Source organism: Macaca thibetana, chromosome 8 (assembly GCF_024542745.1).
Source record: "Macaca thibetana thibetana isolate TM-01 chromosome 8, ASM2454274v1, whole genome shotgun sequence".
In the NCBI taxonomy this organism is placed as follows: Eukaryota; Metazoa; Chordata; class Mammalia; order Primates; family Cercopithecidae; genus Macaca; species Macaca thibetana.
Window position 1 is genome coordinate 67,105,783 of NC_065585.1, and position 20,297 is coordinate 67,126,079.

Sequence of the window (20,297 nt, forward strand, 5' to 3'; positions counted from 1 at the left end):
ATCTGACAGTCTTTAATATTTATTTCCAGAACACTCAACAGTGTTTATTTTTTTTTATTTCCAGAAATACAAATGGTCCCTGACAGACAAATTTACATTTAAATTGGTAAGACCCACATAATTCACATGAGACAATTAAATAACAATTATCCTAAAGGATTGTATTACCTTGTCTATCAGTTCAAAGAAGTTCATTAAAAAAATAGAAGATTTGAACAGGGGCTGCCTCATTGTAGGAGTTAGAATTTGAGTTGGATCTAAATATCTACCATTTATTAAATAATGATGTGTCACTGTATTTAGCCATCTTATTTGTAATATTTGCAAATTTATTTCAATATATTAATTTTTGTTATTTTATACAACAGACTATCAAGTTTTAGAAACAAGTTACACTCAAATTCAGTTGGCTATTATTAACATTGTTTAATTTGGATGCAAATTCAGATCTGTCTTATTCTAAAGCCAATGACATCTTACTGAGTGACTCTACCTTTAAGATAAAAATAGGGCCAGGCGAGGTGGCTCATGCCTGTAATCCGAGCACTTTGGGAGGCTGAGGTGGGCATATCACCTGAGGTCAGGAGTTCAAGACCAGCCTGGCCAATATGGTGAAACCCAATCTCTACTAAAAATTCAAAAGTTAGCCAGGTGTGATAGCACATGCCTGTAATCCCAGCCACTCAGGAGGCTGAGGCAGGAGAATAGCTTGAACTCGGGAAGCGGAGGTTGCGGTGAGCCAAGATCGCGCCACTGCACTCCAGCCTGAGAGACAGAGCTAGACACAGTCTCTGGAAAATAAAAAAAAAAAAAAAAAAAGAAAGAAAGAAAAGAGGTAAAGAGTGGCTTTTAGACCATATGATAAAGCTTCAGTGGAAGAAGCAAAAGAGCACAAAGTAAAGGAGCATACATTAAAATGTCACGCTGCAGGCAGGTTGTGCTAAGACTGGGCACATTTCAGGATTTGAGGTTAGAGTGTTAAGGAGGTAGTAGTACTAGGGGACATTCAAAGTCGCTTGGAAGCTCGTAGGGCATGGTCGTCTGGCAATGGAATGATAGTAATAGTGGCAGCAGTAGCAGCAGTAAAGTTGCAGTAATTTATGATTCTGCTGTGTCTACAAAGTATGCAACTGAGAAAGTACTATCCCTTCAGAGCTCACCTCACTTTTAAGTGCCCTAAAACTACTAAGGTAAATGTAATTTTGGGGTTTCTATAACATTGCAGAAGCATTGTGTCAATAATCTCTATTCAATTTTATCACACATATTTTCCTGATTCATGCAATTCCTAAAGCAGGGCACAAAGGCTTTTATTCTGTTATTTCAGACAAAAGTTTAAAATGCAAAAGCTAGTATGAGAGGTAACGATTGTGAAATCAATGACAGATGTCTTCTTGTTTTGAAAAATACATAAATAGGAACTTAAGTGGGGAGAAGAGGTCATTAGTAAGAGGCTAGGGATGTGTACAAAAATGTCAGCCCTACCTTGCATTTGGCCTTATACCAAAGTCTCTTGATTTGTTCTGAGGTAACTTGTGAAATAACTACATACATTTGACCAGATACCTAATGCGGGTACCACTCTTTAAGGGTGAATGTTTTATCTTTTTTGCCCTCACTACACAATTAAATTTTACCATTATAATTATCAATTTGGTCGCTCTAAAGGAATTATGTTAACTTTGTATTTTAATGATGATAGTGAATGACTCATTTGACAAATGTTAAGCATATATTAAAGAGTAAGGTTATTGTAATTACTTCCTTATACTAAATACCTACAAAGAAACAAACATACTAAATTTGGCTGTTAATTTATATTCTTTTTTTTTTTTTTTTAAGGAATTAGTGAAGTACTGAACCAGGCATGGTTAAGGACAATATGAGGACTTTTTTGTCTCCTATTGTGTCATCCAGTCTTCCATCTGGACACAAAGGTGAGGTGATGTTTCTGGAGAAATATGATATCCCTTAATGCTCTGAGTATTTCTTTGCATCTAGTCTAATGTACTAATTGCAGGGAATCCTCAGTCTCTGTGTGCATTCATTATACTTGTCCAGGAGCGATGGCTCACACCTGCAGGCTTTTGCAGGCTGACGCAGGAGGATTGCTTGACCCTGGGAGTTTGAGGCCTGCCTGGGCACATAGTGAGACCTATGTTTCTGAAGAAACAAACAAACAAAAAAAGAAATAAAAGAGGGATGACCAAGATGGCTGACTAGAAGCAGCTAGTGTGCATGGTTTACGTGGAAAGGAATGAAAGAGGGAGTAAATACACCTTCAACTGAAACATCCAGGTACTCACACTGGGACTAATCAAGAGAACAACTTGAAGAAAACCCAGACAGGATGAAGGCCTGCCCAGGAGCAACATAGAGCTAGGGGAACCTATTCTGCTCAGAAAAGTGGTGAGTGAATGTGTGACCCTGGGAAACCATGTTTCTCCCATGAATCTTTGCAACTCTTGGGTCAGGAGATCTTTTTGTGAACCCACTCCAACAGGGCTTTCAGTCCGACAGAGCTACATGGAGTTTCTGCAGAGCAGCCACTCAGGCACACACGGAAACCCTGAAGCCTTAGATACCGGGGCTATCTGGCAAAAGTAACTGTAGCTCCTGCAAAGTGGGAGGCTAGTTGCCTGCCTGTAAATACCCCTAGGAAAGAGGCTGAATCCAGCGGGCTGAGCAGAGACAACCTGCTGGCCCCACTTCCTTAGCACCAGACAGGGTAAGATCCATTGGCTTGGAATTCCTGCCCGCCACCAATAGCAACATTGTACCTCCTTAAGAAGGTGCTCCTGGGGTGAGGGGCGGGCCACCATCATTGCTGCTCCAGCAGCTTAGCTACTGCAGCCTTCAGGCTTTGGATTGTCTGAACCGACTAGCGATGAAAGGGATCCCCCGGCACACAGCTAGCTGCTCTATCAAAATGTGGCCGGATTGTTGCTTTAAGAGGGTGCTGGATCGCGTTCCTCCTCACTGGGCGGGACCTCCAAACTGGGGTCCGTAGCCACCCCTGCTGGTGTTCTCCAGCCAACAAACATTTGAATTCTCCATGGGATAGCGCTCCCAGATGGAGGGGCAAGCCATCATCTTTGCTCTTTGGGCAACATAGCCATTTCAGCCTTCAGCCATTGGAGAGTCCAGGCCAACCAGGAGCAGATGGGATCCCTCAGCATAGCATAACAGCTCTACCAAAATATGGACAGGCTGATTCTTTTTTTTTTTTCTTTTTTATTATACTTTAAGTTCTAGGGTACATGTGCACAACGTGCAGGTTTGTTACATATGTATACTTGTGCCATGTTGGTGTGCTGCACCCATCAACTTGTCAGCTCCCATCAACTCATCATTTACATCAGGTATAACTCCCAATGCCATCCCTCCTGCCTGCCCCCTCCCCATAATAGGCCCCGGTGTGTGATGTTCCCCTTCCCGAGTCCAAGTGATCTCATTGTTCAATTCCCACCTATGAGTGAGAACATGCAGTGATTGGTTTTCTGTTCTTGCCATAGTTTGCTGAGAATGATGGTTTCCAGCTGCATCCATGTCCCTACAAAGGACACAAACTCATCCTTTTTTATGGCTGCATAGTATTCCATGGTGTATATGTGCCACATTTTCTTAATTCCAGTCTCTTACTGATGGACATTTGGGTTGATTCCAAGTCTTTGCTATTGTGAATAGTGCCACAATGAACATACAAATGCATGTGTCTTTATAGCAGCATGATTTATAATCCTTTGGGTATATACCCAGTAATGGGATGGCTGGGTCATATGGTACTTCTAGTTTCTAGATCCTTGAGGAATCGCCATACTGTTTTCCATAATGGTTGAACTAGTTAACAATCCCACCAACAGTGTAAAAGTGTTCCTATTTCTCCACATCCTCTCCAGCACCTGTTGTTTCCTGACTTTTAATGATTGCCATTCTAACTGGTGTGAGATGGTATCTCATTGTGGTTTTGATTTGCATTTCTCTGATGGCCAGTGATGATGAGCATTTTTTCATGTGTCTGTTGGCTGTATGCATGTCTTCTTTTGAGAAATGTCTGTTCATATCCTTTGCCCACTTTTTGATAGGGTTGTTTGTTTTTTTCTCATAAATTTGTTTGAGTTCTTTGTAGGTTCTGGATATTAGCCCTTTGTCAGATGAGTAGACTGCAAAAATTTTCTCCCATTCTGTAGGTTGCCTGTTCACTCTGATGGTAGTTTCTTTTGCTGTGCAGAAGTTCTTTAGTTTAATTAGATCCCATTTGTCAATTTTGGCTTTTGTTGTCGTTGTTTTTGGTGTTTTAGACATGAAGTCCTTGCCCATGCCTATGTCTTGAATGGTATTACCTAGGTTTTATTCTGGGGTTTTTATGGTTTTAGGTCTAACATTTAATTCTCTAATCCATCTTGAATTAATTTTCATATAAGGAGTAAGGAAAGGATCCAGTTTCAGCTTTTTGCTTATGGCTAGCCAATTTTCCCAGCACCATTTATTAAATAAGGAATCCTTTCCCCATTTCTTGTTTTTCTCAGGTCTGTCAAAGATCAGATGGCTGTAGATGTGTGGTATTATTTCTGAGGGCTCTGTTCTGTTCCATTGGTCTATATCTCTGGTTTGGTACCAGTACCATGCTGTTTTGGATACTGTAGCCTTGTAGTCAGGTGGCGTGATGCCTCCAGCTTTGTTCTTTTGACTTAGAATTGTCTTGGAGATACGGGCTCTTTTTTGGTTCCATATGAACTTTAAAGCAGGTTTTTCCAATTCTGTGAAGAAAGTCATTGGTTGCTTGATGGGAATGGCATTGAATCTATAAAGTACCTTGGGCAGTATGGCCATTTTCACGATATTGATTCTTCCTATCCATGAGCATGGTATGTTCTTCCATTTGTTTGTGTCCTCTTTTATTTCACTGAGCAGTGGTTTGTAGTTCTCCTTGAAGAGGTCCTTTACATCCCTTGTAAGTTGGATTCCTAGGTATTTTATTCTCTTTGAAGCAATTGTGAATGGAAGTTCATTCATGATTTGGCTCTCTGTTTGTCTATTACTGGTGTATAAGAATGCTTGTGATTTTTGCAAATTAATTTTGTATCCTGAGACTTTGCTGAAGTTGCTTATCAGCTTAAGGAGATTTTGGGTGAGATGATGGAATTTTCGAAATATACAATCATATCATCTGCAAACATGGACAATTTGACTTCTTCTTTTCCTAACTGAATACCCTTGATTTCTTTCTCTTGCCCAATTGCCCTAGCCAGAATTTCCAACACTATGTTGAATAGGAGTGGTGAGAGAGGGCATCCCTGTCTTGTGCCAGTTTTCAGAAGGAATGCTTCCAGTTTTTACCCATTCAGTATGATACTGGCTGTGGGTTTGTCATTAATAGTTCTTATTATTTTGAGATAGGTTCCATCAATACTGAATTTATTGAGAGTTTTTAGCATGAAGGGCAGTTGAATTTTGTCAAAAGCCTTTTCTGCATCGATTGAGATAATCATGTGGTTTTTGTCTTTGGTTCTGTTTATATGCTGGATTATGTTTATTGATTTGCGAATGTTGAACCAGCCTTGCATCCCAGGGATGAAGCCCACTTGATCATGGTGGATAAGCTTTTTGATGTGCTGCTGGATTCGGTTTGCCAGTATTTTATTGAGGATTTTTGGATCGATGTTCATCAGGGATATTGGTCTAAAATTCTCTTTTTTTGTGTGTGTGTCTCTGCCAGGCTTTGGTATCAGGATGATGTTGGCCTCATAAAATGAGTTAGAGAGGATTCCCTCTTTTTCTATTGATTGGAATAGTTTCAGAAGGAATGGTACCAGCTCCTCCTTGTATCTCCGGTAGAATTCTGCTGTGAATCCGTCTGGTTCTGGACTTTTTTTGGTTGGTAGGCTATTAATTACTGCCTCAATTTCAGAGCCTGCTATTGGCCTATTCAGATATTCAACTTTTTCCTGGTTTAGTCTTGGAAGAGTGTAAGTGTACAGGAAATTATCCATTTCTTCTAGGTTTTGTAGTTTATTTGCGTAGAGGTGTTTATAGTATTCTCTGATGGTAATTTGTATTTCTGTGGTGTCGGTGGTGATATCCCCTTTATCATTTTTAATTGCGTCTATTTGATTCTTCTCTCTTTTCTTCTTTATTAGTCTTGCTAGCGGTCTATCATTTTTGTTGATCTTTTCAAAAAACCAACTCCTGGATTCATTGATTTTTTGGAGGGTTTTTTGTGTCTCTATCTCCTTCAGTTCTGCTCTGATCTTAGTTATTCCTTGCCTTCTGCTACCTTTTGAATGTGTTTACTCTTGCTTCTCTAGTTATTTTAATTGTGATGTTAGGGTGTCAATTTTAGATCTTTCCAGCTTTCTCTTGTGGGCATTTAGTGCTATAAATTTCCCTCTACACACTGCTTTAAATGTGTCCCAGAGATTCTGGTATGTTGTATCTTTGTTCTCTTTGGTTTCAAAGAGCATCTTTATTTCTGCCTTCATTTTGTTATGTACCCAGTAGTCATTCAGGAGCAGGTTGTTCAGTTTCTATGTAGTTTAGCAGTTTTGATTGAGTTTCTTAATCCTGAGTTCTAGTTTGATTGCACTGTGGTCTGAGAGACAGTTTGTTATAATTTGTATTCTTTTACATTTGCTGAGGAGTGCTTTACTTCCAACTATGTGGTCAATTTTGGAATAAGTGCGATGTGGTGCTGAGAAGAATGTATATTCTGTTGATTTGGGGTGGAGAGTTCTATAGATGTCTCTACTTCTGCTTGGTGCAGAGTTGAGTTCAATACCTGGATATCCTTGTTAACTTTCTGTCTTGTTGATCTGTCTAATGTTGACAGCGGGGTGTTGAAGTCTCCCATTATTATTGTATGGGAGTATAAGTCTCTTTGTAAGTCTCTAAGGACTTGCTTTATGAATCTGGGTGCTCCTGTATTGGGCGCATATATATTTAGGATAGTTAGCTCTTCCTGTTGAATTGATCCCTTTACCATTATGTAATGGTCTTCTTTGTCTCTTTTGATCTTTGATGGTTTAAAGTCTGTTTTATCAGAAACTAGGATTGCAACCCCTGCTTTTTTTGTGCTTCATTTGCTTGGTAGATCTTCCTCCATCCCTTTATTTTCAGCCTGTGTGTGTCTCTGCATGTGAGATGGGTCTCCTGAATACAGCAAACTGATGGGTCTTGACTCTTTATCCAATTTACCAGTCTGTGTCTTCTAATTGGACCATTTAGTCCATTTACATTTGAGGTTAAGATTGTTATGTGTGAACTTGATCCTGTCATTGTGATATTAGCTGGTTATTTTGCTCGTTAGTTGATGCAGTTTCTTCGTAGCCTCGATGGTCTTTACATTTTGGCATGTTTTTGCAATGGCTGGTACCGGTTGTTCCTTTCCATGTTGAGTGCTTCCTTCAGGATCTCTTGTAGGGCAGGCCTGGTGGTGACAAAATCTCTAAGCATTTGCTTGTCTGTAAAGGATTTTATTTCTCCTTCACTTATGAATCTTAGTTTGGCTGGATATGAAATTCTGGGTTGAAAAGTCTTTTCTTTAAGAATGTTGAATATTGGCCCCCACTCTCTTCTGGCTTGGAGAGTTTCTACTGAGAGATCTGCTGTTAGTCTGATGGGCTTCCCTTTGTGGGTAACCCGACCTTTCTCTCTGGCTGCCCTTAAGATTTTTTCCTTTATTTCAACTTTGGTGAATCTGGCAATTATGTGTCTTGGAGTTGCTCTTCTTGAGGAGTATCTTTGTGGCATTCTTTGTATTTCCTGAATTTGAATGTTGGCCTGCCTTACTAAGTTGGGGAATTTCTCCTGGATGATATCCTGAAGAGTGTTTTCCAACTTGGTTCCATTTTCCCCCTCACTTTCAGGCACACCAATCAGATATAGATTTGGTCTTTTCACATAATCCCATATTTCTTGGAGGCTTTGTTCATTTCTTTTTCTTTTTTTTTTCTCTAGACTTCTCTTCTCACTTCATTTCATTCATTTGATCTTAAATCATTGATACTCTTTCTTCCCGTTGATCGAGTCGGTTACTGAAGCTTGTGCATTTGTCACGTATTTCTCGTGTCATGGTTTTTATCGCTGTCAGTTTATTTATGGCCTTCTCTGCATTGATTATTCTAGTTATCCATTCTTCCATTATTTTTTCAAGATTTTTAGTTTCTTTGCGCTGGGTACGTAGATCCTCCTTTAGCTCTAAGAAGTTTGATCGACTGAAGCTTTCTCATCCCAACTCATCAAAGTCATTCTCCATCCAGCTTTGATTCATTGCTGGTGATGAGCTGCATTTCTTTGGAGGGGGAGATGTGCTCTGAATTTTTGAATTTCCAGCTTTTCTGCCCTACTTTTCCCCCATATTTGTGGTTTTATCTGCCTTTGGTCTTTGATACTGGTGACATACTGATGGGGTTTTGGTGTGGGTGTCCTTTCTGTTTGTTAGTTTTCCTTCTAACAGTCAGGACCCTCAGCTGTAGGTCTGTTGGAGATTGCTTGAGGTCCACTCCAGACACTGTTTGCCTGGGTATCAGCAGCAAAGGCTGCAGAAGATAGAATATTGCTGAACAGCGAGTGCTGCTGTCTGATTCTTGCTCTGGAAGCTTCATCTCAGGGGTGTACCCTACCGTGTGAAGTGTGAGGTGTTGTTCTGCATCTAGTGGGGGATGTCTCCCAGTTAGCCTGGTCAGGGGTCTGGGACCCACTTGAGCAGGCAGTCTATCTGTTCTCAGATCTCAACCTCCATGCTGGGCGATCCACTGCTCTCTTCAAAGTTGTCAGACAGCTGTCAGACTCCACCCAGAGGTGGAGTCTACAGAGACAGGCAGATCTCCTTGAGCTGTGGTGGGCTCCACCCAGTTCGAGCTTCACAGAGGCTTTGTTTACCTACTTAAGCCTCAGCAATGGCGGGCACCCCTCCCCCAGCCTTGCTACTGCCTTGCAGTTAGATCTCAGACTGCTGTGCTAGCAATGAGGGAGGCTCCATGGGCGTGGGACCCTCTGGGCCAGGTGTGGGATATAATCTCCAGGTGTGCCGTTTGCTAAGACCCTTGGTAAAGCGCAGTAATAGGGTGTGAGTTACCCGATTTTCCAGGTGTTGTGTGTCTCAGTTTCCCTTGGCTAGGAAAAGGGATTCCTTTCCCCCTTGTGCTTCCCAGGTGAGGTGATGTCTCGCCCTGCTTCAGCTGTAGCTGGTCGGGCTGCACCAGCTGACCAGCACCAATTGTCTGGCACTCCCCAGTGAGAAGAAGCCGGTACCTCAGTTGAAAATGCAGAAATTACCCGTCCTCTATGTCGCTCACACTGGGAGCTGGAGGCTGGAGTTGTTCCTATTCGGCCATCTTGCTTGCATCCCCGGCCAGGCTGATTCTTAAAGCAGGTTCCCAATCCTATTTATCTTTCCTGGGTAGGGCCTCCTACCCCTCCCTCTGAATGCCCACCCCTCCCTCTGAATTCCAAAAGCTGGGTTGGCCAAATTGCCCAAACAGCAAAGATAGTGCCACCCCTGTACCAGTTGACAGAGATTTGAATTATTTCAGTGATGGAGTTCCAAGAGGGAGGGGTGGGCACTATCTTTGCTGTTTGGGCAATTTGGCCAATCCAGCTTTTGGAATTCAGAGTATCTGAGGTAGCCAGGGTCTGAAGTGAACCCCCAGTACAGCACAGCTGCTTTACCAAAATATGGCCCAATGGCTTTTTAAAGTAGGCCCCAAACCTGTTTCTCTTCACTGGGTTAGATCTCCTAACCAGAGTCTCCAGCCACCACCTACAGGTGCCTTTGACCTGAACAGGCCCATATCTCCCTGGGACAAAGCTCCCAGAGGGAGGGTAAGGTCACCACTTTTGCTGTTTCTCAGCCTTCACTGGAGATACCTCCTGATACTAGAAAATATGAGATGGCTAGGGACTGCAGCAGGTCCCAGCATAATGTAGTAGCCCTACAGAAAAGGGGACAGAACTGTTACGTGGGTGCCCATTCCCATGTCTCCTCACCATGCAGGTCCCCCATGTCTGAGTCTTGAGCCATCCCCCAGTGCCAGAGATACCAAACCTGAAGCAACTTGGCAAGGCCCTGTTCAAAGCCTCCAGGGACAATTAAAAGCCTCTCTGCTATGGCCTCTGCAACAGAACTGCTCTTCCCACCCTCAGGCTAATGAAGGAGTTTTATCTGAAAATAATCTTATTTCTGATTTACTTAGGAAGCTTAGTTTGACTGCACATGAAGTTCTTGGTTGAAAATTTTTTCTTTAAGATGCTATCCCTATTCACACCTCCAACAAGTTGTACATGACCCGAGGAAAGGAGGCCAGTCTACCTTCCATGGGTCCCACCCAATCTTCCCTGCAATACCGTACTACTCATCACCAAACAGGGAACTCCTGTCTTGGGCACACAGCACAGACCCTCCGTCCTGGGCTGATTGCACTTAGTTATTACTGTCCTGTACCTCTCGGGGTTGGAGTCCCCAGGAGGAAAGCAAACAACACTTGACCACAACCACTACGAAGGTCTCTTCCTCTGCTGTCTCCAAGTTGGAGAAGGAACATAAACACTGAGTTTTCCCCAGAGCTGCAGTGGACAGCACAGGAGTGCCAAGTTATGATCTATAGCCAGCACTCAAGGGGAGAAAAAACTACACTTTCAAAGCATTATGAGGGGAAATGGCTACAACTGTGAGGAAACATAAAGGAGCCACACAACTGAGCAAGAGTCAAACAACTGACCAATAATTCTAAGTGCCGTCTACTGGATCACACACCAAAGCTTCAACACCAAAAAATACCTCACTAACATAACCCCCGCTGAAACCAGAGACAAGACATTAGCTTCAAATAAAGACCTCACACAAAGCCTCGAATTGGTAAAGACATCCAGAAAAGAAGTCTGTCAGCTGTACTCAATCTACATTGCAGTTAAAGGAACGTGCTCACACAGAAATCAGAAAGAACCAATGTGAGAACTCTAGTAACTCAAATGGCCAGTGTCACATGTCCCCCGAATAATGGCACCAGTTCTCCAACAAGAGTTCTTCACCAGGCTGAACTGGCTAGAATGACAGCAATAGAATTCAAAATATGAATAAGAGTGAAGAGCATTGAGATTCAGGAGGATGGAAAAACACAAGCAAAATAAAAATCATAATATAGCAACATAGCAGCTGAGGATGAAAAAGCCAGCATAAAAAAGGTTCTGACAGAGCTGAAAAACACAATACAAGAATTTCACAATGCAATCACAAGTATTGGCAGCAAGGTAGACCATGCCATGCATAGGAAAGCATCTCAGAAAGTGAAGACTGATATAAATGAAATAGAACAGTCAGACAAAAATAAAGAAAAAAAAAAAAAAAAAAAAAGGAATGAGCAAAACCTCCAAGAAGTATGTGGTTATATAAAAAGGCAATGTCTATGAATCTTTGGCATCCCTGAAAAGGAGGGGAAGAAAGCGAGCAACGTGGAAAACATATTTCAGGACATAATTCATAAAAATGTCCCCAACTTTGCTAGAGAGGCCAACATTGAAATTCAGGAAATACAGACAACTCTTACAAGATTCTATACAGGAAGATCATTTCCAAGACATGTAACCTTCAGATTTTCCAAGGTCAAAATGAAAGAAAGAATGCTAAGGCAGATAGAAAGGGCAAGTTAGCTACAACGTTATCCCCATCAGACTAAGAGTGGACCTCTCAGCTGAAACCCTGCAAGCCAGAAGAGATTGGGGGCCTATATTCAACATTCTTAGAAGAAAACATTTTCAACAAAGAACTTCATGTGCAGCAAAACCAAGCTTCCTAAGTAAATCAGAAATAAGATTCTTTTCAGATAAAACAAATATTGACGAAATTCATTATCACCAGACCTGACGTACAAAAGATCCTGAAAGAAGCACTAAATATAGAAAGGAAAGCTAACACAAAATCACACTTAAACACACAAACCAGTGACACTATAAATACTATTTTTGAATGTAAATGGACTAAATGCCCCAGTTAAAAGTCACAGAGTGGCAAACTCAATACTAACATTTAGCCCCAGTTAAAAGGCACAGAGTGGCAAGCTGTTTAAAAAACCTACACCAAAGGAGTATGCTATCTTCAAAAGACCATTTCACATGTAATGACACTCATACACTGAAAATGAGGGGGTGGAGGAAAATCTACCAAGTGAATGGAGAACAGAAAAAAGCAGAGGTTGCAATCCTAATTTCAGGCAAAATAGACTTTAAGCCAACAAAGATAAAAAACGACAAAGAAGAACATTATATAGTGGTAAAGAGTTCAATTCAACAAGAAGACACAATTATCCTAAATATATATACACCCAACACTGGAGCACCCAGATTCATAAAACAACTTCTTAGAGACCTACAATGAGATGTGAACTCCCACATAATAATAGTGGGAGACTTAAACACTCAACTGACATTGTTTGACAGATCATCAAAGCAGGAAATTAACAAAAATACTCAAAACCTGAACTTAATATTGTATCAAATAGATCTGATAAACCTCTGCAGAACTCCGACCCCAAAACAAAAGAATACAAGTTTTTCTTATTGCCAGGTGGCACATACTCTAAAATTAACCACATAATCAAACATAAAACAATCCTCAGACAATTCAAAAAACCGAAGTCATAGGAAAAATACTACTGGATAATAGAACAATAAAAATAGAACTCAAGACTAAGAAAATTTCTCAAAACCACATAATTACATGGAAATTAAACAACATGCTCCTTAATGAGTTTTTGGTAAATAAGAACATTGAAGCAGAAATCCAGAAGTTCTTTAAAACTAATAAGAACAAAAATACAACATATTATAATCTCTGGCACACAGCTAAGCATGTTAAGATGGAAATTCATAGCACTAAGGGCCCACATCAAAAAGTTATAATGATCTCAAATTAACAACCTGATAAAGAATTAGAGAGTCAAGAACAAATCAACTCCAAAGCTAGCACAAGACAGGAAATAATCAAAATCAAAGCTGAACTAAAGGAAATTGAGACACAAAAAACCATTCAAAGCATTAACAAATTCAGGAACTTGATTTTTAGAAAAATTAATAAAATCAATAGGCCACTAGCTAGACAAATAAAGATGGAAGGAGAGAAGATACAAATGCACACAATTAGAAATGGTGAAAGGGATGTTACCAGTGACTCCACAGAAATAGATATAACCATCAGAAACTTCTATGAACACCTTTATGTACATAAACTAGAAAACCTAGAAGAGGTGGATAAATTCCTAGACACACACATCCTCTAAAGATTGAGCCAGGAAGAAATTCATTTCCTGAACAGAACAAGGTTGAGCTATTAAATTGAATCAATAATAAAGAGCCTACCAACCAAAAAGAAAAACTATCCTGGAACTAGATGGATTCATCACTGAATTCTACTATATGTACGAAAAATAGCTGCTAACATTCCTACTGAAAATTTTCAAAAAATATGAGGAGGAAAATGTCTGCCCTAACTGATTCTATGAGACCACCCTCATAATGGTCATCTGGAAGTAACTAATTTACCAAAACCTGGCATGCTTACAACACAAAAAGAGAAAACCTCAAGCCTATATCCTTAATGAACATTGATGCAAAATTCCTCAACATAATACTTCCAAACTGAATTCAGCAGCACATACAGGCAGAGGTTGGAACAGTTTGGAGGGCTCAGAAGAAGACAGAAAGATTTGAGACAGTTTGGAACTTCCTAGAGACTTGTTGAATGACCTTAACCAAAATACTGATATTGATATGGACGATAAAGTCTAGGCTGAGGTGGTCTCAGATGGAGATGAAGAACTTCTTGGCAACAGGCCCAAATATGACTCTTGTTATGCTTTAGAAAGAGATTGGTGGTATTTTGCCCCTGCCCTAGTGACCTGTGAAACTTTGAACTTGAGAGAAATGATTTAGGGTATCTGGTGGTAGAAATTTCTAAGTGACAAAGCATTCCACAATAAACAGAGCATAAAAGTTTGGAAAATTTGAAGCCTGATGATAGGATAGGAAAAAAAAAAAAAAAAAGAAAAAGAAAAGAAAAATTCTGGAGAGAAATTCAAGCCTGCTGCAGAAATTTGCATAAGTAACGAGGAGCTAAATGTTAGTCACCAAGACAATGGAGAAAATGTCTCCAGGGTATGTCAGAGACCTTCAAGACAGCTCCTCCCACCACAGGCCCAGAGGCCTAGGAGGAAAACATGTTTTCATGGGCTGAGTCCAGGACCCTCCTGCTCTCATTGTCCTCCTGCTCTGGACAATGGTACCTTGCATCCCAGTTGCTTCAGCTCCATCTGTGGCTAAAAGGGCCAAGTTACACTTTAGGCCATTGTTTCAGAGGGTGCAAGCCCTAAGCCTTGGCAGCTACCATGTGGTGGTGAGCCTGTGGGTGCAAGTAAGTCAAGAATTGAGTTTTGGAAACCTCCACCAAGATTTCAGAAGATGTATGGTAATACCTGGATGTCCAGGCAGAAGTATGCTGAAGGGAAGAGCTCTCATGCAGAACGTCTGCTAGGGCAGTGCATAAGGGAAATGTGGAGTTGGAGCCCCCACACAGAGTCCATACTGGGGAACTGCCTAGTGGAGCTGTGAGAACAGGGCCACTATCCTCCAGACCCCAGAGTGGTAGATTCACCAACAGCTTGCACTATGTGCCTGGAAAAGGCACACACTCAATACCAGCTTGTGAAAGCAGTCAGGAGGAGAGCTATACACCCTGCAAAGCCACAGGGGTGGAGCTGCCCAAGGCCTCTACCTCCTGTTGTATCAGCGTGACCTGGATGTGAGACATAAAGTCAAAGGAGATCATTTTGGAACTTTAAGGTTTAATGACTGCCATATTGGATTTTGAACTTGCATGGGGCCTGTATCCCCTTTGTTTTGGCTAATTTCTCCCATTTGGAATGGGCGTATTTACCCAATGCCTGTAGCCACAGTGTACCTAGGAAGTAACTAACTTGCTTTCAATTTTACAGTATCATAAGCGGAAGGGATTTGCCATGTCTCAGATGAGACTTTGGACTTGATATTTTGGGTTAATGCTGGAATGAGCTAACACTTTGGGGGACTGTTGGAAAGACATGATTGGTTTTGAAATGTGAGGATGTGCGATTTGGGAGGGGCCAGGGTGGAATGGAATGGTATGGTTTGGCTGTGTTCCCACTCAAATCTCATCTTGAATTGTACATGGGAATCATGATGCCAATGTGTCATGGGAGGGATATGGTGGGAGGTAATTGAATTATGGAGGCAGTTACCCCTATGCTGCTGTTCTTGTGATAGTGAGTGAGTTCTCACAAGATCTGATGGTTTTATAAGGGGCTTTTCTCCCTTTGCTTGTCATTTCTCTTTCCTGCTGTCATGTGAAAAAGGATGTGTTTGCTTCCTCTTCCACCCCACCAAGATTGCAAGTTTCCTGAGGCCTCTCAAGCCCTGAAGAACTGTGTGCCAATTAAAACTCTATACTTAATAGATTACCCTATCTTGGGCAGTTCTTTATAGCAGCATGAGAATGAATTAATACAATGCAGAAAAGGCTTTCAGTAAAATTAAATATCTTTAATGTTAAGAAATCTCAATAAATTAGGTATTATAGGAACTTACCTCAAAATAATAAGAGCCATTTATGACAAATCCACAGTCAACAACATACTAAATGGGCAAAACCTGGAAACATTCTCCTTGAAAACCAGCACAAGACAAAGATGCACTCTATCATCACTTTTATTCAATAAAGTGTCAAAAGTCTTAGCTGAAGCAATCAGGCAAGTGAAAGAAATAAGGGGAATCTAAATAGAAAGAGAAGAAATCAAACTATCCCTGATTGCAGACATCATGATTCTATATTTAGAAAACCCAATAGTCGCAGCTCAAAAGCTCCTTCAACCAACAAGCAACTTCAGTTCAGTAAAGCTTCAGGATACAAAATCAATGTATCCTGAAAAATCACCAATGTATCCTGAAAAAATCACCAGCATTCCTATACACCAAAAACAGCCAAACTGTGAGCCACATCAGGAACACAATCCCATCACAATTGCCACAAAAAGAATAAAATACCTAGGAATACAGCTAACCAAGGCAGTGAAAAATCGCTACAAAGAGAATTACAAAACACTCTTCAAAAAAATCAGAAAAGACACACATAAAGAAGAAAACACCCCATGTTAATGGATATGAAGAATCAGTATCATTAAAATACCCATACTTCCCAAAGTACTTTATGGATTCAAAGCTATTCTTATGAAATTACCAATGACATTCTTCATAGAACTAGAAAAAATATTTTAAAATTCATATGGGACCAAAAAAGAGCCTGCATACACAAGATAATCCTAAGGAAAAAGAACAAAGCTGGATGCATCACATTAGCCCACTTCAAACTATACTACAGGGCTACAGTATCCAAAACAGCATGGTACTTGTACAAAAACAGGCACATAAACCAATAAAACAGAATAGAGACCCCAGAAATAAAACTGCACATCTATGACCATCTGATCTTTGACAAAGCTGACAAAAACAAGCAATGGGAAAAAATCCATATTCAATAAATTCTGCTGTGATAACTGGCTAACCATATGCAGAAGATTAAACCTGGACCTTTTTCTTATACCATATACAAAAATAAACTTGAGATGAATTACAGACTTAAACATAAAACTCAAAATTGTAAAAACCCTGGAAGACAATCTAGGCAACACCATCATGGACATAAGAATGGGTAATGATTTCTTGACAAAGACACAAAAAGCAATCACAATAAAAGCAAAAGCTGACAACTGAAATCTAATCTTAAGAGCTTCTGCATAACAAAAGAAACTATCAACAGAGTAAACAGACAAACTACAGAATGGGAGAAAATATTTGCAAACTGTGCATCTGACAAATGTCCAATATATGACATTAACAAGGAACTGAATCAAATTTACAAGAGCAACACAAACAGTCCCATTAAAAAGTGAGGAAAGGACATGAGCAGACACTTCTCAAAAGAAGACATACATATGAAACATATGAAACGTATGAACAAGCATATGAAAGAAAGCTCAATATCACTGAACATTAGAAAAATGCAAATCAAAACCATAATAATATACCATCTCATACCTGTCAGAATGGCTATTGTTAAAAAGTAAAAAAATAACAGGTGCTGGTGTGGTTGTGGAGAAAAGGGAACACTTATACACTGTTGGTGGGAGTGTAAGTTAGTTCAACAAGTATGGAAAGCAGTGTGGCAGTTTCTCAAAGAGCTAAAAGCAGAACTACCATCTGATCCAGCAATCCCATTACTGGGTATATACCCAGGAAAATATAAATTATTCTACCATAAAGTCACACGCATGTGAATGTTCATTGCAGCACTATTCACAATAGCAAAGACATGGAATTTACCTAAACGCCCATCAATGACAGATTAGATGAAGAAAATGTGATATACATATATACCATGGAATATTATTCAGCCATAAAAAAGAACTAGATTATGTCTTTTGCAGGAACATAGATGGAGCTAGATGCTATTATCCTTAGCAAACTAATGCAGGAGGAGAAAACCAAATGCTACATGTTTTCACTTATAAGTGAGAGCCAAATGATAAGAACTTATTAACACAGGGAAATAACAGACACTGGGGACTCCTTGAGGATGGAGGTTGGAAAGAGGGAGAGGAGCAGAAAGGATAACTATTGGGTACTGGGACTAATACCTGGGTGATGAAATAATCTGTACAACAGACCCCCATGACACTTGTTTACATATATAACATACCTTCACATATACCCCCGAACCTAAAAGAAAAGTTTAAAATCATAGACTGTAAGTAGAGGTTTTATCAATTTTTCTGCTTAAATATCTATGTTATAAGATGTATTATGTTAATTTCACTTGTTTGTTAATATATTTGTTTTCTTATTATATTGTTGTTGGTCTACTTTCTTCTGTGAAACTCTTCATATCTTGCTGGGTATACTAAGCAATGCCCTCAATGGTGTTTACTTGACAATTTCTCAGATGTGTGTTGCAGAGACAAAATCTGAAGGATGAGGTGACGTTTTGCTCTGAAACAATGGGCAACTTTAAATATCCTCCATAAAATCGTGATTACCTCAAGTTGTGTTCCTCTACTGTGATATAAACCCTCTGTGTGCATCTTCTCTATCTATCCACATCATCCTTGTGGATTTTCTGGGGCTGAAGAGCTGACACAAACATGAGTCCCTGGTGCTTTCTGTGCTGTGAATAGTAAAGTCTCCTTGTCCCTCTCTTCTTACAAATTCCAAGAAAACAAAAATAAGTAACTTTTTACTTCTAAAATAGGGTAAAATAAAATTCTACACTCTTATACCTATCAGTCCCCTATGGATGTGGGGGATTCTTTTTAATTTGTTTTTCTTTCTACAGTTACTTAAAAATTATCTGGCATGTAAAGATGTTTCAATACTTTTTAAATGATGAATGGGTTTTGTTGTTGTAGCACTAACACACAAGTTCTCTAAATTGAAAAATTATTAATCCTTACAAGTTGGAAACTTAAAGAAGTTCATTATCTTCCAATACTATGTTGATAAATTGATATACTGCTGCTCAGCATAATGGTTCTCTCAGTGTCAGTGCAATGATAAAGGAAATTGTAATGACTATTCCAGCCTTTAGTGGAAGAAAGATAACTTACCTGTTTACTAATACCTGGAAAATTGCTAAAAAAAAAAAAAAAAAAAAAAAAAAAAAAGCTCTCAAAATTTATTTCCTTGTTATTTCCTAAATCTCACTATCAATCATACCACCTCTACCATGATCTGTAGTGGAAGGGCAAGATATAACATAATTACTTCATTCTTATGCATAGCTTAATAAAGACAGTTATCTAAAGGAATTTTGCTATTTTGTGTCTTTGCCCATATATACCATAATAGACATTGTGCATTTAAGATGACTTTACTTTCCTAATCATGTCCAGGTAATAGATACGCTCCATATCTATCCTTGATTCTCCAATGATAAGTCATTCTAAGCAGCCAGATCCCCTTCAAGACTGAGGAATTTCAGCTGCATAAAATGTTGACTGTTGAGAGCCAACAGCTGTTTTTCTCCAGAAATTCCACTGACCAAAAGGAACCACCTCAGCCAAAGTAGTGTCCCTTCCCTGGGATAGTAGACATCCAAAACCAGATTAATGCTGGAGTAAGCAATCTGGCCTTGTTGTCTCAACTCAGAACATTTTCAAAGGGCCATCCCAACATCAAAGCTCCACAGAGACTTGGCATTGCAGTTCACATTCTCACTTTGCCTAATATTATTTGCCTCTTAACTGCCGGTCTCCCTCAGAGTTTGTTTCCAGGAAAGCTAAATTATGACATTTGGTACCAGGACAGGTTGCAAGCAATAGGCACCTAAATAGATTTTTGAGGAAAAGTTTGATAGCCCCTGGCAAACTACAGAAATGTTTTTATAAACATTTTCAGTACTTCAGTGGCAAACTGGATAGTATACCAGTGAAAAAGTATGCACTGAATCATTCAGTATTTATTTCTGGCATTTGAAAGTTTCATAAAATATAGACATTATAAGGACACTGGAATCAGATGTTATTGCTGGGTGTCTTCAAGGTACAAACAAAAGTCAGAGAAAGTCTGATGGTGACTAATTCTATTTAAGGCAGAATGTAAAAGTCAGTGGGCCTCCTCTATAGCATATAAAGAAATTTTCAACTCCTTTAAGCTGAGGGCAGAAAAAGAAAGAAATAAGGGCAGACTTAGTTGGAAGAAATCAGAACTGTAGAAACTTTTGACTTCTTAACCCAGAAACTCTGCTTTAATAAGGTTGAGTATTTTATAACAAGGTCATGGTTGTAATTGAGAATGAGTGGAATTCTAGGATTGTGATGAAAGTCTCTGTGATAATATGTTCAGAAATCCAAAACCCCCAATTCCCCTAAACTCTCTGGGACTGAAAAAGTACCCACAATTTTCTGTTAAAGTCTAGTGTCCCTTCCTTTCTCACAGGTAGTGCAAATACATCTGTCCCACAAGACAAAATGCATCCATTTCAGGACCTAAAACCATTTCCCACACTTGTGCAGATTAATAACTAAGGTAAATCACAGTATAAACTTTTTGGGGAAGTGTTGAGCCTGCTAAAGGAGGAAAAGGATCATATCCTGAAGAAGTGTCAGGACCTATTTTACATATCCCGGTAGGAGCCAGCAAAGTATATATGATGTATGGGTATCAAATCCTGATGATGCCTAATTATGGGGATGGAATATAGACACAAGGTTTAAAAGGTTGAA